This window comes from Solanum dulcamara, chromosome 11, assembly GCF_947179165.1.
Source record: "Solanum dulcamara chromosome 11, daSolDulc1.2, whole genome shotgun sequence".
Taxonomy (NCBI): Eukaryota; Viridiplantae; Streptophyta; class Magnoliopsida; order Solanales; family Solanaceae; genus Solanum; species Solanum dulcamara.
Window position 1 is genome coordinate 35879710 of NC_077247.1, and position 25959 is coordinate 35905668.

Genomic DNA, 25959 nt, shown 5'->3' on the forward strand with positions numbered 1-25959 from the left:
ATCATACTTCAATATGCTTACCTTATCCACCATACCTCTTTCGCATCATTACTTACCCGTTTATTGTGTAGCTTCCAATATCATCAATCGTTTTCTTCTATCGATGTCGTTCTTCAGCTGAAATCAAAAGATAGAAAAAAAAGAATTTCATGTCCTATGGCTGGGCTCTATCGCACGATCTTAGATATGAAAGAAAGGCAACGTCCTAAATGTCCTGTAGCCTCCTGTTTATAGATGTGGTGCACAACACACCGATAAACAAGACTCTACTAGACACGGTCTGTAAACACTCCGAGGATGAACTGCTCTGATACCACTTTTGTCACGACCTAGCCCCGTGACTAGTGTCCAAATTGGACCCTCGTATACACACATATTATCTATAGTCAATCGGCAATTAAGCATGATAAAGGATTATATGGGTAGCACGTTGTCTCAAACTGTTACTTATATATATACTAAAATCACCTATTTCTTGGGGAGTCTTAATTGTCAAAAATAAGATAACATAATATGTAAGCCGACAAGGCTTCCATTCTGAATGTAAACGTCCAAAAACATAAGTCATACTAGTACACCGGACAACATCTATATACAACCCACTCATATGTCTACAGACCTCTAAGAGAATTAACAATAGCATATGACGGGACAAGGCCCCGTCGTACCCCTAAATACACAAATATATACATTATAAGGATTAGTACCCAAAGTTTGGGCTCCGAGACAATGGAGCACTTCAAACCCGTTGAGTAGAATCCTAAGTTGGCGGCTCTCCAAAATGAGTATTTGTACCTGCAGGCATGAAATGCAGCCCCCCGAACAAAAGGGGGTCAGTACGAACTATGTACTGAGTATATAAAGCATAAAATACCGTAAAGGAGATCACATCTGAAATAAAGATTCAGGAGTCAAGTATCATAATCAATAAATCACTGTACCTATGTCTTATAAAATGAAGACATGCATATCATCATCATATATCGTACCTGGCCCGTTATGAGACTCGGTGTCACAATTATATCAATATATCATCATATGTATATATATACCATACCCGGCCCTCTAGCAAGGGACTCGGTGAATAGAGTAGTGTACACTGATACCGTACCCGGCCCATTATGGGACTCGGTGCCATAATCATATCGTCATATCATCATAATATCATATTATCATATCACGTACCCGGCCCTCTAGTAAGGGACTCGGTGAATAATGTAGTGGAATCCATACATGATAACATACCCGGCCTATCGTAGGACTCGGTGAATAATACCATAACAATATGCACGAATAAGGTATCATTAGCAACCTTGCGAAATTTGATCATTATCGGAGACTTAATAGAATAAGCAAAATAGTCCATCATTTGAAAACCAAGACAATAGTCATTATGAATCACACCAATTATGGATTATACTAAAATATGAATTATACCACAACATGAGTTATACCAACTAGGATGGCTGGAATCATACACATGAGTCAAGACATAACAATATAAATTTTGAAAATCAAGAACGGTAGCCATCCGAGTATATCTACGAATACGAGTTTCTTTGGAATTTAAGCATACGTCATTCGTTCGTTTCATATGGATCATGCCAAAAGAAGAAAATGTTAACTTTACATACCTTTAGCGTTTATACGTATATGTTGTCCAATATTGTCTCAACCTATATTAAAACGTTAAGCACTATGATTAAGCTATGGACAAGAATAAAACGTAGTCTATCGTTAGTAGGTTATTTCTAAAAAAAATTGGACAGCACCTCCCCTATACCGCTCACTTTTCCCACTTTCAAACCAGCCATATAATCATCAACCAACATCAACAATCCAAAATATTGACACAAAATAAGATTTATTATTCATGTTACCAAAGCAGTAAATTCGGAAAGTCAAGTACCTCACGTTGTATCTAAATTTTGAAAATGAAAACGGCAAAACTGGACTTTATAACCTTCATAAAACATTTATATCTCTGTCTTAAGTTTCCAATGCAAAAGAAATCAACTCAAAATTCATTTTCTACAAAGAGATATCATCAAAATACGAACAGCTATACATGAAGGAATTTTCAATCCAGAATCTGGACAGAATTTGTCTTATGATTCATGCTCAGTTTTTGACATAATAACAGCAGATATAGACTAAGACATAAACATAAGAGTTGTAGGTACGTGTATTAGCTTTCCAAAACATGTTTAATATCTAAAATCGAAGGTCTACACAATGAGATATTCCAGAATTACTACCAGCTACTCAATTCCAAAAACGGGTTTGAACATTCAAAATCTTCATACACCTTTTTCCTCCAAATTCAAGAACAACAACTCATCAACAACATCAAAACAATATCAACCATTATTATACATCATCACTAACCTAATTTCATCCATTTAATCTACCTAAAACAACCCTTTAACCCATAAATCTCAACAAATCACCAAACTAGTTTATAACACTATTTTCTCCGTTCTAATCCGTTAAAACTCTAACTAAACTTGTTAACAATGAAAAGGAGACTTTAATATTACCTTGAATTTGCAGCACCACATAAAATCTTCTCCTTATTGGTTGATTTCTAGCTCAAATTGAAGCCAACACGACGTACAACAATTTTCTCTTCATGAGCTTCGGATTTCGGGACTTAATTTTGGTCGGATTTGGGATTTTTCTCAAGAACTCCCTTTCTCTCTCTCTTTGGAAATTTCCAGAATTATGTTGATCTTTGTATGAAGGAATAGTTACAAAAAATCAGATTTAATTTTGTGGGTATTGGGCCTGACCCGAATTAGAATTGGGTTGGGCCGAATTCACTATTTAGTTTGGCCTGTCAGATTTAAAACGTCTATATCTTATTACTCCGATATCACATTTCGTCCCACGACCTATGGTTGGAAAGATATTTCAATTATCTACAACTTTCATGTTGAGAGTTTTCCCAAATTCTCAAATTATAAAGAGGTTATGGCCTCCCGAAGTCAGCTTACCCGAAACGTAACTTTAAGAAAAACATATTTGATGGCTTCTATTTTGATTCGGCTTAAGGGTCCTTCTTGAGATGTATTTTACTACACATAATTTATTCATATAACTTGGCATCTACAACAAATCATGTCCTTTTAAAAATTCAAAATTAAAAGCCCTTGAATTTATAATCGTTAGCTTACGAATAATCCAAAATGCAAAAATACGGAATGTAACATTCTTCCCCCCTTTAGAACATTCGTCCTCGAATGTTAAACCCGCCTCATAAAGTCTTATAAGAAATTTGGGGGAATAGTCTTTTTTTTTTTTTTTGCAACAACAAATAGTTTCATATGTCAATCAATATAATTAATCGAGAGGTTTAGATTACCTGTAGGCGTAGAAAACAAGTGAGGATACTTATCCTTCATCTCTTCCTCGGCTTCCCAGGTCATCTCTTCTTTATTGTTATTTTGCCATAATACTTTGACGGAAGCCACATCCTTAGTACGTAACCTTCTGACTTGGCGATCAAGTATAGCTATAGGGTTTTCCTCGTAAGAAAGCTCCTCCATCACCTGGATATCATCCATGGGGAATACTTTAGAAGGATCACCAATGCATTTGCGAAGCATCGACACGTGAAAAAAAGGGTGCACTGCTTCCAAATCAGATGGTAGGTCCAACTCATATGCAACCTTGCCTATTCTACGAGTAACCTGATAAGGGCCAATGTAGCGCGGGCTAAGCTTTCCTTTCTTACCGAATCTCATTACCCCCTTCATGGGTGACACCTTCAAAAATACCCAATCACTAACCTGAAACTCTAAGGGTCGACGTCGATTATCTGCATATGATTTCTGTCAACTCTGGGCTGCTAATAACCTTTCCCGAATAAGCTTGACTTTATCAACAGCTTGTTGAATCATATCAGGTCCGATTAACTTAGCCTTACCAACATCAAACCAACCAATAGGTGACCTGCACTTCCTGCCATATAAAGCCTCATACGGTGCCATCTGAATGCTAGAATGGTAGCTGTTATTATAGGCAAACTCAATAAGTGGCAAATGGTCATCCCAAGTACCTCTAAAGTCAATAATACAGGCCCGTAACATATTTTCTAGCGTCTGAATAGTGCGTTCAGCTTGCCCATTAGTCTGAGGGTGAAATGTTGTACTAAGATTTATTTGTGTTCCCAATCCCTTCTGAAATGATCTCTAGAAGCTAGCTATAAATTAAGCCCCTCTGTCTAAGATAATAGATATGGGAATCCCATGAAGTCTTACTATCTCTTTGATAAATAACCTCGCATAGTCCTCTATTGAATATGTAGTTCTAACTGAAAGAAAGTGGGTTGATTTTGTCAGCCTATCTACAATCACCCATATGGAATCATACTTCTGTGGAGTGCTAGGTAAGCCTGTAAAAAAAAAAATCATATTAATTGCTTCCCAATATTTTCTCAAGTGTTCTCTTAGTTAATTATGCCGTGCATAGACCTCCTCCGTTTGTCGACTCGCTTTAGTTCATTATAACGCACTCCAAGTTCTACTAGTAAATCGAAATTTCACCAGGGTAATATTTTGGTACTCCAATATTCTTTCTTTACCCTACTATGACAATCCGTATTCTGGAATCCTCGGCATCATGTGTAACTTTCTGACTTTGACTTGAAGGTCTTTAACTATCATTTGTTTTTACCTCTTGATCTTGATCTTTTGGGTTGGTTATCAATTAGTGTTAAGGTTCCTTCATCTTATAACCTTACCGTCATCCAGTAACCAGTAACCCGCCTATTCTGATTGTCTCGGTTAAGTCATTTCATAATTTCCTTTACCCTAACTGGCAATATTTTAGGCATAATATCTTGAGTCATTTCTCTATTTTTGACTCAAACTTTTCTATTGCCCCTTTACTCTAATTTTCTCTTACTTCTCTTACCACACATACTATTGCAATCTTTATACGAATATGTGTAGGTGCTTAAATCAGCCCAGAAAATACCTAAATGTCGCCACGTTAGTCTTTATGCAGTCCCTATATTTTCTCTTACCTCTTTCAGTTGATATCAGGACTCACCTATGGCTTTTGCCCCCAATACTAATTATATCTCTATAGTTTTTCCTCAAACCATCTTATACTTTTCTTTGATGTATCCGGAATATTGCAATCGCATTGTGGTTACTAAATTCTTATTCTGCTTATCAAGTAATCACTTGATATCACCCTTAGCATACCAATATTCATAGGCTGCATAACCAATCTTGTAGAATTTGTACAACGTGTATTCAATTCTAATCATAGTCTTTCCTTCTCTTGGCTTATTCTGCTATAAATTTCTTATTGTACTAACACTCACTTGCTGTCTATTTTGTCATACTTGCATCCCTTCCTTTACTTACTATTAAGTTTTCTCATATTCTACCATATGAGAGATTTCTCTCCTTTGCTACTTGTATATCCCAATCTTATTAGCCGATAATTACGTTGCCAACATCTCAACCTCTAATCCAGTATAACCTTGCTATCATTTATAATATCTTGCCCACTACAATTGATAGCAAGACCACTATTTATGAAAATGAAATTGCCCACTACTGTTTGGGGTCATGCTATCTTACATGCAGCAAAACTCATTCGTTTTAGACTGACTAATTATAATAAATACTCTCTGTCATAATTAGTATTTGGTCATGCGCTAAATATAGCTCATCTACGAATTTTTAATTGTGCGATTTACATGCCTATAGCACCACCACAACGCACTAAGATGGGCCCTCAACAAAGATTAGAAATATATGTTGGGTTTGACTTACCCTCCATAATTCGCTATCTTGAACCGTTGATTGGAGATTTTTTCAATATTCATTTTGCAGATTGTCTTTTTGATGAAATGAATTTCCTACAATTAGGGGGAGAGAAAAAGAAACCCCAAAAGGAAAATTGAGTGGAAAGTTTCATCACAATCTCATTTTGATCCACGTGCCCCTATATATGAGCAGGAGCTCCAGAAGATCATCCGCTTACAGAAAATAGCAAAACAAATGGTAGATGCATTTACTGATTTGAAATGGATAACTTAGTCACATATTCCTGCAGTAAATATGCATATCTGAATTGACATACCAAAAGGACCATCTACTAGTGTCGTAACTTCTGAATCTCAAACACGTCTGAAGTGTGGTAGACCATTGGGTTCAAAGGATAAAAATCCAAGAAAAAGAAGCACGAGAAATGATAAAGATTATACTATAAAAGAATTTTCTGAAGAAGTTCAAGATCTGATTAATCTTGATGTTCCTTAAGAAATCAGTGAATTCGAGACTCAAGTGAATAAAGAACTTTCAATAAATTCTATTGGTAGTGAAATAAATTTAGATCGATCAAAAATTATTGTGGATAATGTTTACACATACAATGTTGCAATAAATCTTATGCAAGACAGTGAGGAGCTTGAGCCTAAATCTGTCGAAGAATGTCGACGAAGATGTGATTGGCCAAAATGGCAAGAGGTAATTCAATCAGAATTAGACTCACTTGCTAAACATGAGGTTTTTTGACATGTAGTCCAAACCCCTGATGCTATAAAACCAATTGGCTATAAATTATTTTTTGTTCAAAATTGAATGAGAGAAATAAAATTGTAAGATACAAGGCACGCCTTGTTGCACAAGAATTCTCTCAAAGACCCAGCATCGACTATGAAGAAACATATTTACCTGTTATGGATGCACTTACATTTCGATATCTCATCGGTTTAGCTATACATGAAAAATCTTGAAATGCATCTAATGGATGTGGTTACAGCTTATCTTTATAGTTTACTTGATAATAAAATTTTTATGAAAATCTCAAAAGGATTAAAATTACCTGAAGAATATAATTCTAAGTCTCGGGAGATGTTCTCAGTCAGATTACAAATATCATTGCATGGTCAAAAATAATCAGGGCATATGTGGTATAATCGCCTTAGTGAGTACTTGATAAATAAAAGTTATATAAATGATGTCATTTGTCCTTATATTTTTATTAAAAAAATGAAATCAGATTTTGTTATACTCACCGTTTATGTTGATGACATAAATTTCATTGGAACCCCTGAAGAGGGTCAAAAGGCAATTGAATATCTAAAGAAAGAATTTGAGATGAAAAATTTTGGAACAATAAAACTTTATCTCGGTCTGCAAATTGAACATTTAGCAAACAGGATTTTTATCCACCAATCTGCCTACGTTGAGAAAATTTTAAAATAATTTTATATGGATAAAGCACATCCCTTAAGTACTTCATTGGTTGTTCGATCACTTGAAGTGAACAAGGATCCGTTCCGACCTCCAGAAGAAAATGAAGAACTTCTTGGTCCTGAAGTACCATATCTTAGTGGTATCGATGCACTTATGTATCTTGCTAATGCAACCAGACTTGATATAATATTTTTTGTTAATTTTCTAGCAAGGTATAGTTCTTCTCCGATGCGAAGACATTGGAAATGTGTCAAACATATTCTGTGATATCTTAAGGAGACTGTTGATATGGGTCTGTTTAATACTAACAAAGGTTGCGTAGACCTTGTTTGTTATGCAGATGCAAGTTATTTATCGGACCCACATAAAGCTCGATCTCAAACAGGCTATCTATTCATATACAAAGGAACTGCTATATCATGGCGATCTACAAAGCAGTCCATTGTTGCTACTTCTTCAAATCATGCTGAGATAATATCGATTCATGAAGCAAGTAGAGAATGTGTGTGGTTGAGATCAATGACACAATTTATCAAAGAAAGATGCGGCCTAAACTATGATGTCAAAGTACCCACGGTCATGTTCGAAGACAATGTTGCGTGCATATCTCAATTAAAATGAGATTTCATAAAAGTAGATAGAACAAAATAAATTTCACCAAAATTATTCTTCATATATAATCTATAAAAAAAATGGTGACATTGATGTGCAACAAATCCGTTCAAGTGATAATCCATCAGATTTATTCACCAAATATTTACCAGTCTCAACTCTTGAAAATATGGTACACAAGATTGAAATGCAAAAACTTAACCATCTGAACCGTAGTCTTCATCAGGGGGGGTAGAATAAGCGTTGCACTCTTTTTTTCCTTAGATTAGGTTTTGTCCTACTGAATATTTCTAGCAAAGTTTTTAATGAGGCAACAATCAATATGTATTAAGAATAACTATATATATTTATTCTTTCACTACAATTTTTCTTTTATATGAACATCTAAGAAGGAGTGTCGTAAAATAATGGTTAAGGGGTGGACATAATGGAATAAGGTGTGGATTATCCACTCACCTTTTCCTTTCCCTATCCAATTACTGTGGATGTCCATACCTTTTCTCCTTTATAATTTAGGCTATAAATAGCCATCTGTATTATGTAATTGATACAGATAACAATTCTCTCCATTCTCTCTTTCCATTTCTGTCTCCCTTTCTTATTAATTTAATTTCCTAAGTTCTTTTGTTTTATAATAATTTTGAATTAAAAAATTAAAGTTAGTCAGGTTCAATTTTTCAAATTGATTGAGTTTATTTTTTGGAATTAAAATTAATCAAGGTCCAAATTAAAATATCTCTACTCTTCAGACTTTGTCATTTATCCATATATGTCCATTGAAATTTCTCTTGTCAAAACAGATAAATTTCTCTCTTTTTATTCAAAGTTTTTTTTCTCCTTTTATTTTTCTGGGCAATCAGTTTGTGTAAATTCCAAACATCCAGCGACCAATATATGTACTTGTAAGTGATTGTGTATTCTTGATGAACGATCAACTACAATAATTTATATCCATATTGAGCTAAAATCGCTTTCAAAGCAATGACTTACCACGACACAATATTGGTGATAATTTATTTACTCTTTTAAATCTAATTCAGTATCATATTTGTGCAGACAATGCAGGAATCAGAAACTTCTTCAAAGTTCTTCTTCTGTTTCTATTTTTCTGGATAATAAACTTATGTAGTATTCAAACTATCAGCCATGAGTGCATGTTTGAAAGTGATTGTGCAATCTTAGGGAGCGACCGCCTACACTAATCTACTCTCTTTTTAGATCAAAATCGTTTTCAAGACATCAACTTGTCATGACATCGTATTTATAAATAAAAAATTGACGTGTTGATGGATTATTCTGCTTAAAGTTCTTCATTTATGAAAGTCTAGCAAGATAAAAAATTATTCTAAATTAAACAATACAATATTTAGAAAAAAAGAGTAATAAAAGAAAAAATAACTACTTAATTATTAATTATATTTATTCTAAGTGAAATATGAAAAATAAAGGAGATAAGTAATTGAATGATTTGAATTTTATTCGTTAATAATTTCTAACTATAGAATTTTTGACTTCTAAATACTTGTTTATCTTTAAAAAAAATTAACTTGACAATCATTGAAAAGGAATGTATATTAATCATGCCTTTCTGACAGTAAAATTCTTTTTAACTTTAACCTATTTTCAATAATTGTAAAATAGATTATAAGCATTTACTTATCATAATTTGAACAAAATTAGTTAGATCTCTTCTTATGCAATGTTTATTTTGTTACTATAAATTAAACTTTATATATATCTACGATTCTTAACATGATATTCTTATAAAGAAAACATTATAGAGAATATACCTGAAGCAAAAGACATTAACACATAGAAGATCGGAATGTTAGTTGAAAATTAATTTTTATGTCATTTTCCTAATTTTATATTGCCACGATCATTTGTTATAAAAAGAGTGAAAAATTATGTGTTAACCCTAATGGGAGAAGGAAGAATCAATTTATAGAAATTGTGACTTAATTCAATACATCCATCAAGTAACCAATCAAACTGATAAAATTTGTTCTTCATTAAATATTAGTGATGAACTTTACATTAATTGGGTTACACATAAAAAAAATAAAAGTTTAACATTTTTCTACTTGGCCCAAAGATCAATATGTGTTATCGATTTACTATAACAATTATAATTTAAAAGAATTACAATTTGCAGTTATAATATCTATTTAATAGCTTTTGTTTTTTCAATTTAAAAGTATATCTTTCAATTAACATATTTCTAAGCTTAATTATAGGCATTGTATCTATCAGTTATATCTATTTTCTCTTTCCTCTAACTACATTAGCGACATTCTTCCCTTTTTATAGATAATTTTCTTCCTTCTTCTTTTGTTTCATGGAAAAAGATATGGATGAATGAATAAAACAAATATCTATGAATAAGTCCATTAACCTTACTCTAAAAAAATCAACACAAATTTTTATTTTTAGGAAAAAATCGTGATTAGCCAAATTGTTGTGTTCAGTAAATTAAAAAATATATATATTTATGCATTGCATTTTAAGGGATTATATACAGTAGATGTGTATTATTTTTCTACAAATAATTCAAAAAGGCTCTGATACTTTTTTTTTAGTTGTGTTTTTTTTTTCAATATTTTTTTTTTAATTATTTGTAAAAGAGGTAAATATAGTAGTCTGTGGGTAAAAACATAATCACTGCAATTAACCTACACACACTTTCCCATTTGAAGCCCTAATTGCTATGTTCTTCTTTTTCTTCTCTCTTCCTTGCCATTTTTGCTGTTCTTGTGAAAATGATGAAGAGGCCAAAAGATGTTGCTATGATGGTTTCCTTCTGATTCACACCTGATCTAACTTTTTTTTATGATTCTTTGCTCTGCATGTGTGTTTGTTGCCTTGAATAGTCAGAAGATGACCATTCTCATCATCTTTAGTTTTCTGTCTTTGTGCTCTTCTCCTCTTATTGTTGAAGATGATGAAGAGACCATTTGATTTGATGGTTTCTTTCTGATTCACATCTGATTGCTCTGCATGTGTGTTTGTTGCCTCGAATTTTATTTTGAAGATGAACCTTTTCCTCGTCTTCTTTCTTTTTCTGTCTTTGTGCTCTTCTCCCCTTAGTGTTGAAGATGATGAAGAGACCAAGTGATTTGATGGTTTCTTCTGATTCTCATTTGGTATAGTTTGATTTTGGTGTGTATTCTACCTCTTTGTTGATCTTGTTGCTTTTTGTGTGTTTTTTGAATGTTGTGAAATTTGTGATATGCCTTCTTTGCCTTTGATACAAATAAGTGTAGTTTGTAGACCTGCAAAATGAACAAACAATTAGTAAAGAAACCAAACTCATTCTCCTTTTCCTGGGTCTCCAGTGTCCCTTTTCCTTTTTCCTCTCTCTCCTTCAACATTTCTTAATTCTTAGATAAGGAATTTGACTCTTATCACTATTTAGGATTCTTCGCATCTGCACATTCAACTCCTCAAACAAATAAGACTGTAGGGGACCCTCATCTAGGGCATAATTTGCTAAAGCATCTGCCAATTTATTTGCTTCCCTTAGGGTATGTTTGAAAATGACATCCAAATTCCTCTTGTATTCCTCTACCTCTTCTACCCAACCTGCAATATTTCATGGAGGTTTCCATTCTCCATTCAAAATTCTTTGAATAGTTTGGGAATCTGTCTGAAAAATGATGTTATTTAATCCCTGTTGCTTACAGTACTTCAAGGCTTCCAAAAGAGCCACAATTTCTGCTTCTATACTGGTGGCATAACCAATTTCCTTACCCTTAGCATATATTAAGTTTCCTTCTGCATCTCTCACACAAAAACCATAGGCACTCCTCCCTGGGTTGCCTCTAGAAGCACCATCTGTGTTGCAAGCACACCAACCAGATGAAGGTAGATTCCATCTAACTTTTGTTACCTTCACTCTTGCCTTGCCTCCCTTTAGCATTTGGACCAGATTTTTCCATCCAGGAGGGATAGTTCTAATTGAGGGATTTCTATATTGTACTAGTCTTTAGATAGAAATTAAGACTAGATAAATAACTGAACTATTAATTTTTCTATGTCCATGCTTGATATCATTTCTTCTCTTCCAAAGTTCCCACATTATAATTGATGGCACTGCAGCATAAATCTGTTTTAATCTATTAGTAAGTGGTGCCATCCACCAGTTCACAATTAGCTGTTGTAGTTGCACCCCCTCCATCCTTATTCCTGCAGCCTTGCAGAAAAAGGACCAAGTCCTTTTAGCTGTATATGATGTTAAAAATATATGGTGTATAGTCTCCTCTCTAGGATTTATACAACACCAACACTTAGACACTAAAATAAAGTTCATCTTCTTTAAAACATCATCTGTAGGAATTTTGTATTTCCAGCATCTCCACATGAAGAAGGAAATTTTAAAAGGCAAGCCCTTTATCCACATGAACTTGTAAATGTCTAGTTTTGGTCCCCTTAGACTAATAAAATCCCAAGTTGATTTAATTGTAAATTCTCCACTTGTGTCTAGAATCCACCATGGTCTATCAAAGTCTCTTTCTTCCTTGGGTGTGGTTATATTGTCTATTATATGATCAACAATATCTTCAGCAAGTACTTCCATAAGTTTTTCTCTAGTCCACCTCCTCTGTACTATCATTTTTTTAACATTTTGAATTCTTGCATCATAAGTATTCCCTGGATTTACATAGTATAAAGTTCCCAATCCAGTCCAATTGTCAAACCAGAATGTGAATCTCCTTTCCTCACTTGCCACCAAATTTGGTGTTCTATTAAGTCCTTGGCTTCTAGCATTCTTTTCCAAGTCTGTGACTCCTGTTTCCATTGCACCACTATAGCATGATCTTTCTTACAATATTTATTGGTCATAAAATCTCTCCACAGGGAAGGTTTTGTCCTGAAGTTCCACCAGAGCTTACAAAAAAGTGCTAATGTCACATCATGTAATGATCTAACACCTAGGCCTCCTTCTATAGTAGGAACACACACCTTATTCCAAGACACCTAGTGTCTACTTCTGCCCCCAATTGTGTTGCTCCAAAAAAACTGAGCAAACATTTTGTGAATTTGTCTGATGATTCCAATAAGAGGGTTAACAGTTGATAACATGTTTATTGGCATGCTTTGAAGTACATGTTTAATAAGAATTGCCCTCCCTCCAAAAGATAACATTTTACCCTTCCATCCTTATAATCTATTCATGATTTCAAGAGTCAAAGTATTAAAGAATTACTTCTTTCTCCTACAATGATAGATAGGGCAGCCCAAATACATAAAAGGAAATTCTTTTCTATTCATGCCAGTGACAATCTCCACTGTTATACTGATGTCTCCTGCTACTTTATTATGCATATAAACAACACTTTTGTTCATATTAATCTTTTGGCCAGAAGTCTGCTCATATTTTCTCAAAATCCTCATTATTCTTTGCAAAGAAACCACATCTGCTGAAGTAAAGATGATCATGTCATCAACATATGCAAGGTGATTTATTTTTGGACTCCATTTAGGCATGCCAAAACCTTTAAACTGCATATTATGATGAAGTGCATTTAAGCTCCTTGTTAAGACCTCTGCTGCTAGTATGAATAAAGTAGGGAATAGAGGGTCCCCTTGCTTTACTCCTCTGGTAGATTGGAAGAATCCTTGTTGTTGCCCATTAACCAAAATAGAGTACCAGTTATTGCCAATCCTATAGACCATGTCTATACTCTTCTCTGAAAATCCCATCTGTCTCACTACCTTAGTTAAGAACAACCAAGATACCCTATCATAGGCTTTTTCCATATCCAGCTTTAGAATAACATTTGCCTATTTTTTTCTTAACCTTATATCAGAGATAATTTCTTGAGTCAATAGTATGTTCTCCACAATACTTCTATTTTTGATAAAACCAGCTTGATTGAGAGATATAATATTAGATATTTTGGCAACCAATCTCTCATGTAACAGTCTAGAAAAGATTTTGTTCACAAAATTGCTCAAACTAATTGGTCTCATATCAGAGAAGGTGTTAACCATATCTTTCTTTGGTATTAAGACCAAATTAGTATGGGTGACAAACTTGGGCAGTTCTGCACCACAGAAGAAAGCCTTCATCATATTGGTAACATCATGTCCAATGATATCCCAGCAGGCTTGATAAAATACCCCAGTAAAACTATCAGGTCCTCCTGCACTGTCACTATTTAGTTGGAAAACCACTGCCTTCACTTCTTCTTCAGTTGGTTCTGCTTCAAAAATCACGTTGTCTTCCTCAAAGATCATTCTGGGTAAGTGATTTAGAATTTCATAGTCCTTAGGATCTTCTTCTTTTATGAACTGAGCAGTGTAGTATTTGATGGCTTCAGCAATTATTCCCCCTTCTTCTTCTATCCAGTTCCTATCTTCTCCTTGAATTCTTCTGATCTGCATTCTTTTCCTTCTTCCCTGTACATGAGCATGGAAAATTTTTGTATTTCTATCCCCATTATGGAACCACTGCATCCCAGCTTTTTATTTCCAAAATTCTTCCTCTAAGTGTAGATATTTGTTTAAATCAGCCTGGACTTTATGCAATTCCTGTCTGTTAGTAGATGTTGGACAATTTTGAAATTGATTTTCCTTTACTTTAATAATCTCTTCAAGAGTTTCACTTTCATGAAAAATGTTCCCAAAAGTTGTTTTACTCCATTGTGCCAAAGCTACTTTCACTTTTTTCAATTTATGGTGAAAAAGAATGAAAGGGTTTGCCATAAACTCAGCTGACCAGTTTTGTCTAATTATTTCCATAAAACCTCCTGCTTTACCCACAAGTTCAAAAACTTAAAAGGTTTTTTGATTCTTCTATTGTCTCCTATGTAAGAGATTAACATAGGAGCATGATCTGAACCACTCCTGATCAGATGTTTGATATCAACACTAGAATATTTTATTTGTAACATTTGATTACCCAAGCATCTTTCCAATCTCTTGAAGATGCAATCCTCACCATTTTGACCATTCCACCAAGTAAATTTGCTGCCACTAAACCCCAAGTCTGCTATTCCACAGCTCTGAATGCACCCTCTGATATCCAAAATTTCATTGATGGTTACTGGAAGGCCTCCAAATTTCTCATCTTATGAAGTTATTGCATTAAAATCACCCCCAATCATCCATGGAATATTTACTGAGGTAGATAAATCCTCCATTGAGTCCCATAGCTCCAGTCTTTCATTTTGAGTACACTTTGCATACACTAGTGATAGTAGCATCTCCTCTTGACTTCTTCTAATTCTCAATTTGATGGTTAAATGTTGCTGATGGTCCATTATTACATGATAGTCAAAAATATTATCCACAAAAGCCCAAATCTTACCTGATATATTAGCCATTACATGCTCCATACCTAGCCTTCTTCTATATTCCTCTATCTTGTCTGAGTCTTGAAAAGGTTCCATTAAACCAATAAATCCAAAATGATGTTTTTGATTCATTTTTATCAACCTTGTAAAAGCTTTCTTGGTATTGACTGACCAAATATTCCATATAAGAGCATTCATCATGGTTTATTAAGTTTATTAATCTGCCGTCTAGTATGGACTCCACCCCAGGTGGGACACTTGTCTCTCTTGATATCTTTCTTTTTTCTTTTCCTCCTCCTTTTTGAAGATACTTTGGTGAGATATCTCCTGCTCTAATAGCTGCTTCAAAATTATGCTCTAACGTATGTTCATATAGGTCTCTGCTACCCATTTCCATATTCATTTTTGATATTGTTGATATGCCATGTTCATGTTTCACCATATTAAGCTCTTGATTTTCCCTCTCCTGTTCTGTTTTTTTTTTATTTCCTCATTTTCCCTGGTTGCTTTGTTATTTCCTTCTTGCTGATCTTCTATCTGTCTCTCCACTTCCCACCAGCTGTGATTTCCTTGTGGAGTCAATTCTTTGTTATGACTATTATATTCCCTTCCTTGCTCTATTTGATTTAGATCTGGAGTCTGAAATTTCACCATGTTATCTTGTGCATCAGATAATATTTGTTCTCCTCTGCTTGTGGCTGTTGTCTTGCTGCTGTTTGCACTGTATTGGTTTGTGCTCTGATTCTTCTGTTTATCCTCCTGTTCTTGAAGCTTTGAAGTTGCAGATTTTGTGTGGAATTTCCTGTTTGGTGACTGTATGTGTATTTCCTCAGGTAAGCTATCCTCCATTCTTGTTCTTATGTGACTGTTGTAGTTCTCTTCTCCAGATATGATGTTGTCTCCTTGTGATTGTTCTGTGACATTTGTGTTATTGTCTGTGTCCTTTGTTGGACTTTTATTAGTATAAAAAAGTCTTCTCAATCCATGTTCTAGTCTCTTCTTGTGCCATTTGTTCTTTATTTGTATTATCAGCATTTTCTGCGATCTCTTCCAGTACTGCAAATGCATTGGTATTTGCTACCTCCTTGTTCTTTTGTACTGGACTCACTTCCCCAATTATAATCCCTGATTTATCCTTTTTGTATTTGCTCCTCCTTTGTATCCATTCTTGCTTACCAGTATTGTACCATCCCCTTCTCCCTTGGTTGACTTCTTTATTTTGTGTTTCTATGGCAGTACCTTCTGTATATTCTTTCCGGAGATCTTCTCTAGACTGTTTTGCCAATTCAGGATTAAGAATTCTACATTTCTTTTCCTCATGACCTTGGAGTCTGCAGTGTTTGCAATATTTTGGTAAGTAATCATAATTTATCCTTACCCATTTTGATTTTATTATTCCTGATTCATCCTCTTCAACAATGTTTATCATTTTAGGTAATGTTGCTAATAAATCAACCTCGACTTTGATTTTTGCGCAACTTGGCCTTGTCTTATTTGCTGTTGCCAGATTTACCATTAGCGGTTTTCCGACTGCAGTTGCTATGGAAAACACTACCTCTTTAACAAAGAAATTTGGAGGCAGTTCAGGAAAGCTTATCCACGCTACAGCACTTGAGGTTTCTTCCTTTGGATTGAACCATGGATTCCATATGAACGATCTCATTTGGCAATATCTATCATGTACTTTTATGTAGTACACAGGGGTAGACATCATTTTAACATAGTCTTCAAGAAAATTTAGACGGATCAGAATATGTCTTTCATCAAGCTGTCCTATGATTGGTACTCCTTTAATTCCACACTGCATTGGAATTACCTTTCTTAGTTCTTTTATATCAATGTTGTCATATGAAAACTTACCAACTACTGCATATTGTAGTTTATGCTTTTCTATCATCTGTTGTATCTCATTGGATTTCCAAGCAATAAATGGTTCCCCGTTGATGTATGAGATTTGCTTTGATGGGATTGTGAAAGTATCTGTATCCAGATTTGTGGACTTGAATAGATTGACATATGTTTGGTTTTGGGTATTGGTCTTAAAATTTTCAGTATGTAATATTGTAGGCTGTGTGCTTAGTTTGTTGATTGTATTTTGGGTTATCGGAGGAGGTCATCCCCCGGTTGGTTCGACCATTCCGGCTAGTGGCTATTTTATGGTATTGTCTCAAAGGAGAGAGAAGATATGTGACGGCTAGGTTTTAAATTTCTTCTAATTACTCATCACTCATGTAAAGGCTCTGATACCACGTGTTAATTTAAACTTAAAGTATATAAAAAATTTTGAACATGATAATCTTATAGAGAAGTATAATAGAGAACATTGCAAAATATATTATCACACAGAGAAGCGAAAGCATTAGTTGAAAAATTAATTTTACTTTATTGTCCAATTGCCACAATCGTCAGTGATGAAAAAGTGTAGAGAATTATGTGATAACCCTAATGGATGGAGGAATGATCGAATTATAGAGATTAATGAAATCGATATAACGGATGAGATTATACATTATTAGTTATAAAATTTACATTAATTGGACAAATATAAAATAATATAAAAAATCTAATTAATTTTTTAAATCAATAATTTATTATTAAATTCTTTTTATGCGTCCAACATTATTTTTGTTAACGATTTGAGCATGCGACATATCTTCTTTTCAAAATTATCAGTCTATATAAAGTTTATATACTCAAATAAATTTATCTTTTAAATAATTTAATAGTGTAAATATTTTTGTACAAAATAAAATTTAAAAGTGTAAAATTATGTGGTTTTGCGATAAGAGATTCTCTAAGATAAATACGATGTTTATAAGGTTTTCTTAAAAATATAAAATCCAACAAAAAATATTACACGCATATTAGTTATATTTTTAACTTACACCCGGTTGACACTCAATTTTGGCCTGACTTTATTAAAAATAATACTTTTATGTGTTTGTTCTTTAAATATTTTAAAATATATTTTCTTCAATTTTAGATAATTTATCAAAATTATTCTTATTTTTCAAAATATTAGAATTTTTTCATTAATTTATTTTGAATTTTAGTTAATTTTAATTATTAATATTTTTGTCACAGTCTGTTGAATATTTGAATATTGTTCAATTTTGTTAAATCATCATTCTTCATTAAATTGCATTTTTTATAAGTCGTTGATTGCATTAGTTTCATATTTATTTTAGTACAATTTAAGAATACATCATTGTAAACAATAAATTTTCTAGCCGAGAAAAATAAATAATCAAAATCGGAAAATCGAAGTAACAAAATGCAATATTTGATTTCAAAATGTAGTGCGTGTTACAATCTTTATGATAATCCTCTGATTCTTCAAATAATATGGAATATGTTGAACTTGAATTTGATTTAAAGTCAATGGCTTGAATAGCTTGATCTTGAATCTTTGTGTTCAAACTTGGATTTGAATTATTCGTCACGAACACTTGTATGGTTATAACAAATAATAAATATGAACAAGTAACTTGATCTTGAACGCCTTGATATTTGCCTTCGTTCTTGATCTTGGACTTGAACTTGAACTTTGTAACTTTGTAGATAGTATGTGACTTTTGATACACGAACTCTCTTCTTGCTTCTTGTTCTTCCAAACTCCTGCTCCTGAGAATAATGAGGACCCCTATTTATAGTTATAGAGAGTGGTATGAGAGTGTGATTTGATTGGATGGTGCGAACTGACCAATCAGATTTCTTTGGTGAAGAGCTTGAATTTGATTTATCAGAATATGTCACATATACACATGACATTATTCTAGTGACTTATTTAATTTGACTTTGATTACCACATAACTTCGAAACATGGCATGATTTTAGTGGCTTATTTAATTTGACTTAGATTGCCACATAATTCTTCTGCATGGCATGATTCTAATGGCTCATTTAATTTGACTTGAATTGTCATATAACTTTGACACGCGGTGTAATTTTAGTGGCTTATTTAATTTGACTTGAATTTCTACATAACTTTGACATGTGGTGTGCTTTTAGTGGCTCATTTATTTGACTTGGATTGCCACATCATTTGAACTATTTTATTGAATTTCATATAGTCCAAATTAATTTACGAATTTAAATTCAATATAATTTAATGCTCACAAATGCCCCCTACTTCAAGGCTAGTCAAGATGCAAAGAATTATAGCTTCAGGACTAGGCTTGAAGTACCCATAAAATACAAAATAAATTAGAATATTATCATTATTAATTCTAATTTCCAAGCAATACATTTGTTTTTCAATTTCATCAAATCTATTTTATAATCAATTTTTTTTGTTCTTTACATAACTAAAACGCTAATTGAAACCATACCCAACAGAAAAATCAATACAAAACTAACAAATTTTTAGAGCTGGTGAATTTGGTAACCGCCTTAGTACCCTCAGAGACATCGTGCTAGCCAATTCAACGGGAAGGACCACGTGAATGTTTAGAAGATATCACATAATTATAATTGATTTGCAAGTGAATTTTGTGTCCGGTGTACTTATTTATTTTTTCAAATATTTGTACATATTTGTCATGCGCGAAAAATAAATAATTATACAATGGTCCTTAAATTGAGGGAACTTAAGCCCTGGATGAATCTTGCAATTAATTCAATTGTAAATTGGACTAAAAAAAGAATTTGAGTCCAATTAAAATTGAAAATATCTCACTTATTAAGTCTTTGAGTTCGTATGTGATAAGGATACATATTTTCCATGCCTATAAAAGGAGTAATCTGATGTAAACCTACCTTCAATTTAGTAGAGTTTAATTTCTTTTCTCTTTTTCCACAAAGCAAGTGCTTTTGGTTTTTCACGAAGTGAAAATTTAAGGTGATGGCATCTTTCTCTTGATTATACTTAGATGTACTATTCTTTAAATTCTAAGAGCATATGACAGAAAATTCTAAAAGCATGTGCAAGAGTTCTATGATAACATTTATATCCTTTGTCCTTTTGTGTTTTTGTCTTTTTGTGCACTTTTATTATTATAAAATAAGATAACATGAAAGAATTGTTTTCACTAGCTTTGTTCTTTGCATATTTGGTTATTCTTGAGACTTTGCAAAGACCACCCACAAGTGGCTTGAATTGTTTCTTCTTCTTCTTCTTTTTTCGAGCAATTGAATGATATGAACCACTTTATTCCTTTCATATTCCAAAAATATTTGACTTATCAAATATTGAATTTGTTTTGGATTAGGATACTATTTTTTTTCTTATCACTCTATAAATTGTAGCTTATCGTATTAAGCATTCATAAAAAAAATTGGTTTTGGAAAATTTAATATGCTGAAAGAGGAGAGACGGTAGCAGTCACGAAGTGAGCATCTGTAATTTTTCGTTTTTCCTTCTTTACTCCATTTTATTTCTTATTTCAGATGCACCATCACGTCATATATTACATATATATACACAGTGATATTGTAGACAACGTTAGGAACAATGAAACACAATTTTCAAATAGTAAACCGTAGCCACTTTTGTTGACTTTGTAGCATGGCATCATCTTTTCCTTTTCATGCTTCTGGTACACATGTTTATTTTACATTATATGAAAATTGTCAAACTAAACTAATTAGTTTTTAATTCATGAGAACTTATTGTCTTTACATCTAAGTTTAATTTTTTATTTTTTGCATTGCGTTACTTCTTTTTCTTTCTTTTTATGTTTCAAGTAAAAATATTACTTCATATACAGTGAGCTTTTATTCTATTAGAGCCAAAGGTATTGCATTGTTTGTGCCAATAATTTTACATTATCCTTGGTGAAGACTTTACTCCGCCTGCCCCAAAGATGCCACATTTGTTCCAGCCAAAAGACTTTACACTGTCCGAGTCAAAAGCATCACATAGTCTAAGCCAAAGACTTTACACCATCTAAGGCAAGCACTTTACATGATTTGTGGCAAATACTTTACACCGTCTGAGTTGAAGACATCGCATAGTCCAAGCCAAAGACTTTACACTGTCTAAGGCAAAGACTTTACATGATTTCTCACAAAGACTTTACACCGTTTGAATCAAAGACATCACATAGTCCAAGCTAAAAACTTTATACTGTCTAAGGCAAATACTTTATATGATTTGAATTGAAGGTATCACGTCGTCCGAGCCAAAGACTTTACATCGTCTAAGGCAAAGACCATACATGATTTGAGTTGAAGGTATCACGTCGTCCGAGCCAAAGACTTTACACCATCTACGACAAAGACCTTACATGATTTAAAACCTAAGGCATCACATCATTTGAGCTAAAGACTTTACACCGTCTAAAACAAAGACTTTACCTAATCGATAAAGACTTTACACTGTCTAGATTATGCATAGTTTGCGCTCAAAGAATATAATCATTCATTATTGAGATTCATAACCATGATTACTGAATTACTAATTAAGTGCTAATAAAATACTTTTTTGTAGATAGAATCATGATTTACTTTAGAGATTTGACGTCTTCTTCTTCAAAATTGCGATACCTTGTAATATCAGATCATAAGGATAGTGAGGTGGAGACCAAATTGCTTGTAGGTACACCATTAGCTGGCCAGCATGCTGCTCCATGGCCATATTTAAGGGACCTTCCTGGTTTAGATGTTTGAACTCTTGAATATAACAGTCGTCCTCCTAAGACGTGGGTACTTTGTATTCCTAATCATCGTACCAAAAATATTACAACTTCTTTACCATGTTTGGGTCGATGAATCATAAATGGAGAGGCTCGATGGGATGATACTTTCATATTTGATGGAGAGTTTCACTATATTCCAAGCTATTGGAAGTGGGCTGAAGATATTCTTAGTAAGAATCGCCAGACTTTGAAGAATGCAAAAAATATATGATGCTGTGTATGGTTCACTTTTTACTTATGATCGTAATGCTAACATATTGCAAGCCTTCTGTGAAGCTTGGTGTCCTGTTACAAATATACTGCTTACCTCAGTTGGAGAACAATCTATATTTATTGGTGGTCTACCCATAACAGAAAGTCTTTACGAAAAAGTCATGCCAAATATTGCGGAACATTTAGGCACATTTGATAAGGGAAAAAGATTTCTCCCTCACACTTTTAAGAATTTATTTGATGCCTTTCACCAGATCCAAATAGATAATAATCATGACCCGAATGTTTTTGTGGAAAGATGGATAGAGCTTTGGTGCAAGAAAGATACAAAATATGGATAACCCCCGCCAAGAAGAGAAGAAATTTGCCTGTCTCAAGTCATCACATACCCAACTGGCGTAATTGGTGAGTTTGTTAATTGGTCTCCTGCTGAAGAAGCTTTATTTCACAAGTTAGAAGTTAAGTCACAAGAAAAATGAAACATACTTGGCAGCCTTTTTATCTTGCTGGTTGTGTGTGTTTGTGCTTCCTACGAAGGAGGATGACTTTATTCGTCCGAGCGTCTTCAGAATTGCTTGTCATTTAGCATGTGGATGAATAGTTAGCCTTGTAGTTCCAGTCTTAGCCAGCATTTACAAAGGTTTAAATGCAATTTCAAAATGCTCACGACTTGATGTCGTCCAAACTTGTTTTTCAATTCATTATGTGTATGGTTGGTCGACCTATTACTTCAAAACTCATTACCCATTAGTAGGTGGACCGGTTGATCCTCTTATGGCTTCCTTTTCAAGCGAAGGTGCTACCAAATATTTTGAAAAAAAGGATGCAAGAAAGTGTATACATGAAGGGGGAACCATTGCCTGGGATAAAACATTGATCAAAAGACCTAATGCTCACCACTATCGCAATGAGACACTGAAAAGGACTTTCAATCTAATTATTTTTATGAGTCTTTGCTCGAACTATCTCACTTTAAGGGACAAGAATATCTTTATTGTGGATCCTTATAGTCCTCACTGATTCAATCGTTAATTTGTTTTTTTTCAAAATACTCCTGGTCGATTAGATCAAGATTTTCGTGAGGCTTCATTAGCCGAGGGATTAAGGCTTACCCAAATTTGCTTGTTGACAAAATTGAAGGCAAGAGCAACATTTCCTCCTAGTGGGTCCAACTTGAAAAAATTCTTTTCGCTCAATTACAAGTCTTGGTGGGAAATGGTGCATGGGAATTTTCTTGAAAATTCTATACAGTCCTTGGTGAATGCTTTTGGTACGAATATTGATGCTCTTCAAAAGCATGATGAAGAGGTCTTAATTGTAAGTCAACCTTCTATTTTGAAGTCTAAAGTTGTTGTTCCAGACAAGATCAAGGGACCATCCCATGAATAAGTTCAAAAAGAAAAGTATTCACCTCAAATTCAATGGACCTCTCACAAGCGGCCATCTCAAGTGATCATTTTTGGAAGCAATTAAAACTACCTTCTGACATGCCAAACGATACTAGTTCGCATTCGGTCTAGATTTTTGACAACAACGTTAGTTCTTTAAGGACTTTGATAGTTATTAAAGAGGCAATGATTTTTTATTCCATGACTCCATTAACTATGATATTTCTTCTTTTATATATATATATATATTTTATTTTTTTATTTTTATTATTATTATTTTTTTGCAGGCAAATGATGTTAGCATGTTGAATACTTGTTATCAAAGTAAGCCACAAGATAGTAATGAATCTGTAGAGGGGTCGAATTCAAGAAAATTAATTTTGATACCCAAATTAAAGTGAGAGGTTATTTCTATCTTTCATGAAAGAACTACATCAAATGAAGAATTCCGTCCCCACAAGAAACCGGTAATGTTCATGTCCATCTTTGAAGGACAAAAGGTCGTCTCAGAACTTCGGATGAATTTTATCGAGGGAGCTTGGAATAAGATTCGTTCTAAACTTGTCGATCTCAATGCAAAATGGGTTTATTCTCTTAAGGACGAGGTCTAAGTAACTATTGATGATGTAGATGAAATAAGGGTGGATATTTCTTCTTTAAAAAATTTATTGGAGTCTCTCTTTGAATGTGCCACGTCCTATGATCAAGCCTGATCATGCCTCGTTGATAAAGCCCTGAAAATTAAAAAATCTGAGCCATATTTAAAAGCCAAGGAACTCCTTGATCTTGTCTTGAATGAAAAGAATGAGAAATCCGAAGAATTGTCTGATATCTGTCAATCCCTTAAGGAGGTGAGGAAAAATGTGAAGGAGTTAAAAGCCCTCTGAGATGCTGCCAAGAAAGAAGTCAAAGATGTCGAACCTAAAGTCTTAGCAGCTGAACAAGAGTATAACAAGTGCGCTGATGTTTCCCTAGAAACTACGACTTCCTCGCATGATGTGGAAGAGAAGAAGAGGGTTTTAGAGATTTCTCTTCAAGACTTAGCTAATTATAAGCTACGTTTAGACTAGCTTATTATGAACTATTTTTTTTGCTATTTTTTTTAGCATTCTGATTGATTAGTTGTCACTCTTTTAGAAACCTTTTTGGTTGCATTATATTGCACATTTCTTTAAATATTTCTTTTACGTTTCAGCTTCAAGATTTATTTACTCATATTGATGCATTGACGTAGTCGCCTTAAGCTTGGACTTTCTCCTAAAAATTGTTGTTTATCATCTTGTGTGTTTTGATAATACGAGAGATATATTATTGTATGAGAGTACCAAAGCCATGAGAGACTTAATTTATCAAAAACCAAACTTCTTAATCTAAAACATATCCAAAATTTATAGCTTAAGTCCCTCAAGTTCTTTCTAAACAAACTTCAAAAATGAATTTCACATGCAGAAAAGCTGACAGATTCATATTCGCATGTTCTTATTAAAAATAATCATATCTCAGCGTAGAGAAGCCGAAATGATAATATTTTTGATCTATTGAAAAGAAGATTCATAGAACTACAACATTTACAATAATCATAGCTAATAGCTTTACGAATTTATACGAATATTTCTTTGAAGTTAGCTCAAATTCTGTCTTGATTGGCCCTCTCTAATTCACGCGTTATATATGACGATGTACAAAAATATTGTAATGCTCAAATAATAGTGTGTCCCATTTCTTTCGAACTTATGAGACTAAACTTAGAATGTAACTCTAAGCACCACGGACCTCGATGAAGAGGTTCAAGTGAGACTATGTGTTTTTTGGACACTCATGCGACTGAACTCATAATATAATTCCAAGCGCCTCTGTACCTCAGTGAAGTAGATCAAGTCATAACGTAGTTCTGAAAGAGTAATTTTTTTTAAAAAAAATTATGTCCTAACTTTTGCCTAGGCCGTCTTTTTCCTAACAGACATTATTTTTTTATTATTATTATTTGCATGCCATGTAGAGTTTATACTCTTGCAGGCCAGGAGTAACATGTAATTTATGCTCATACCTTAAGGAGCGTGTTTCTTTTTTTCAAGGATAGTATCTCTTTATGAACTTTCCTTTAATGGGGCCAACACACAATCCTTCTGAGTCAACCAGTTTGTAAGCGCCACTTGAGTATACTTCTTGTACCACATATAGTCCATCCCATTTAGTGGAGGACTTTCTTCCCGACCAATGAGAAGTAATAATGGGTCTTCTTACAACAAGAACTTGGTCATCCACTTGAAATCTAATAAGACGAGCCTTCTTATTAAAAGATCGAGCTAGACGAGCTTGATAACATTCTAGACTTTATTTTGAGCCTCTAGTTTTTTTTTACCAACAGCCTCCAATTCTTTAAGGCATAACCGAGCATTTACTTCATCAGTGAGTCCTTCTTGAATGGCAGGGCACAATAATGGAATTTGACGATCAAGTGGAAGAGCTACTTCAACTCCATAAATAAGAGAATAAGGAGTATATTGTGTTGGCGTGCGATACGTAGTCCTATATGTCCAAAGAGCTTCTTTCATTCTTTTATGCCAATCTCTCTTAGACTTAGAAATAA

At 33.7% G+C, this 25959-nt stretch overlaps 1 long non-coding RNA gene across 1 annotated transcript; it reads right to left on the reverse strand.

Annotated features, from left to right (window-relative positions):
• Positions 1 to 465: 465 nt before the first annotated feature.
• LOC129873978 (uncharacterized) lies at positions 466 to 3292 on the reverse strand. The gene is made up of 3 exons (XR_008762816.1): positions 2541 to 3292; positions 1635 to 1676; positions 466 to 795 (listed from the first exon to the last, which is right to left on the reverse strand). It is a non-coding gene; the product is annotated as an uncharacterized LOC129873978 (long non-coding RNA).
• Positions 3293 to 25959: the final 22667 nt, after the last annotated feature.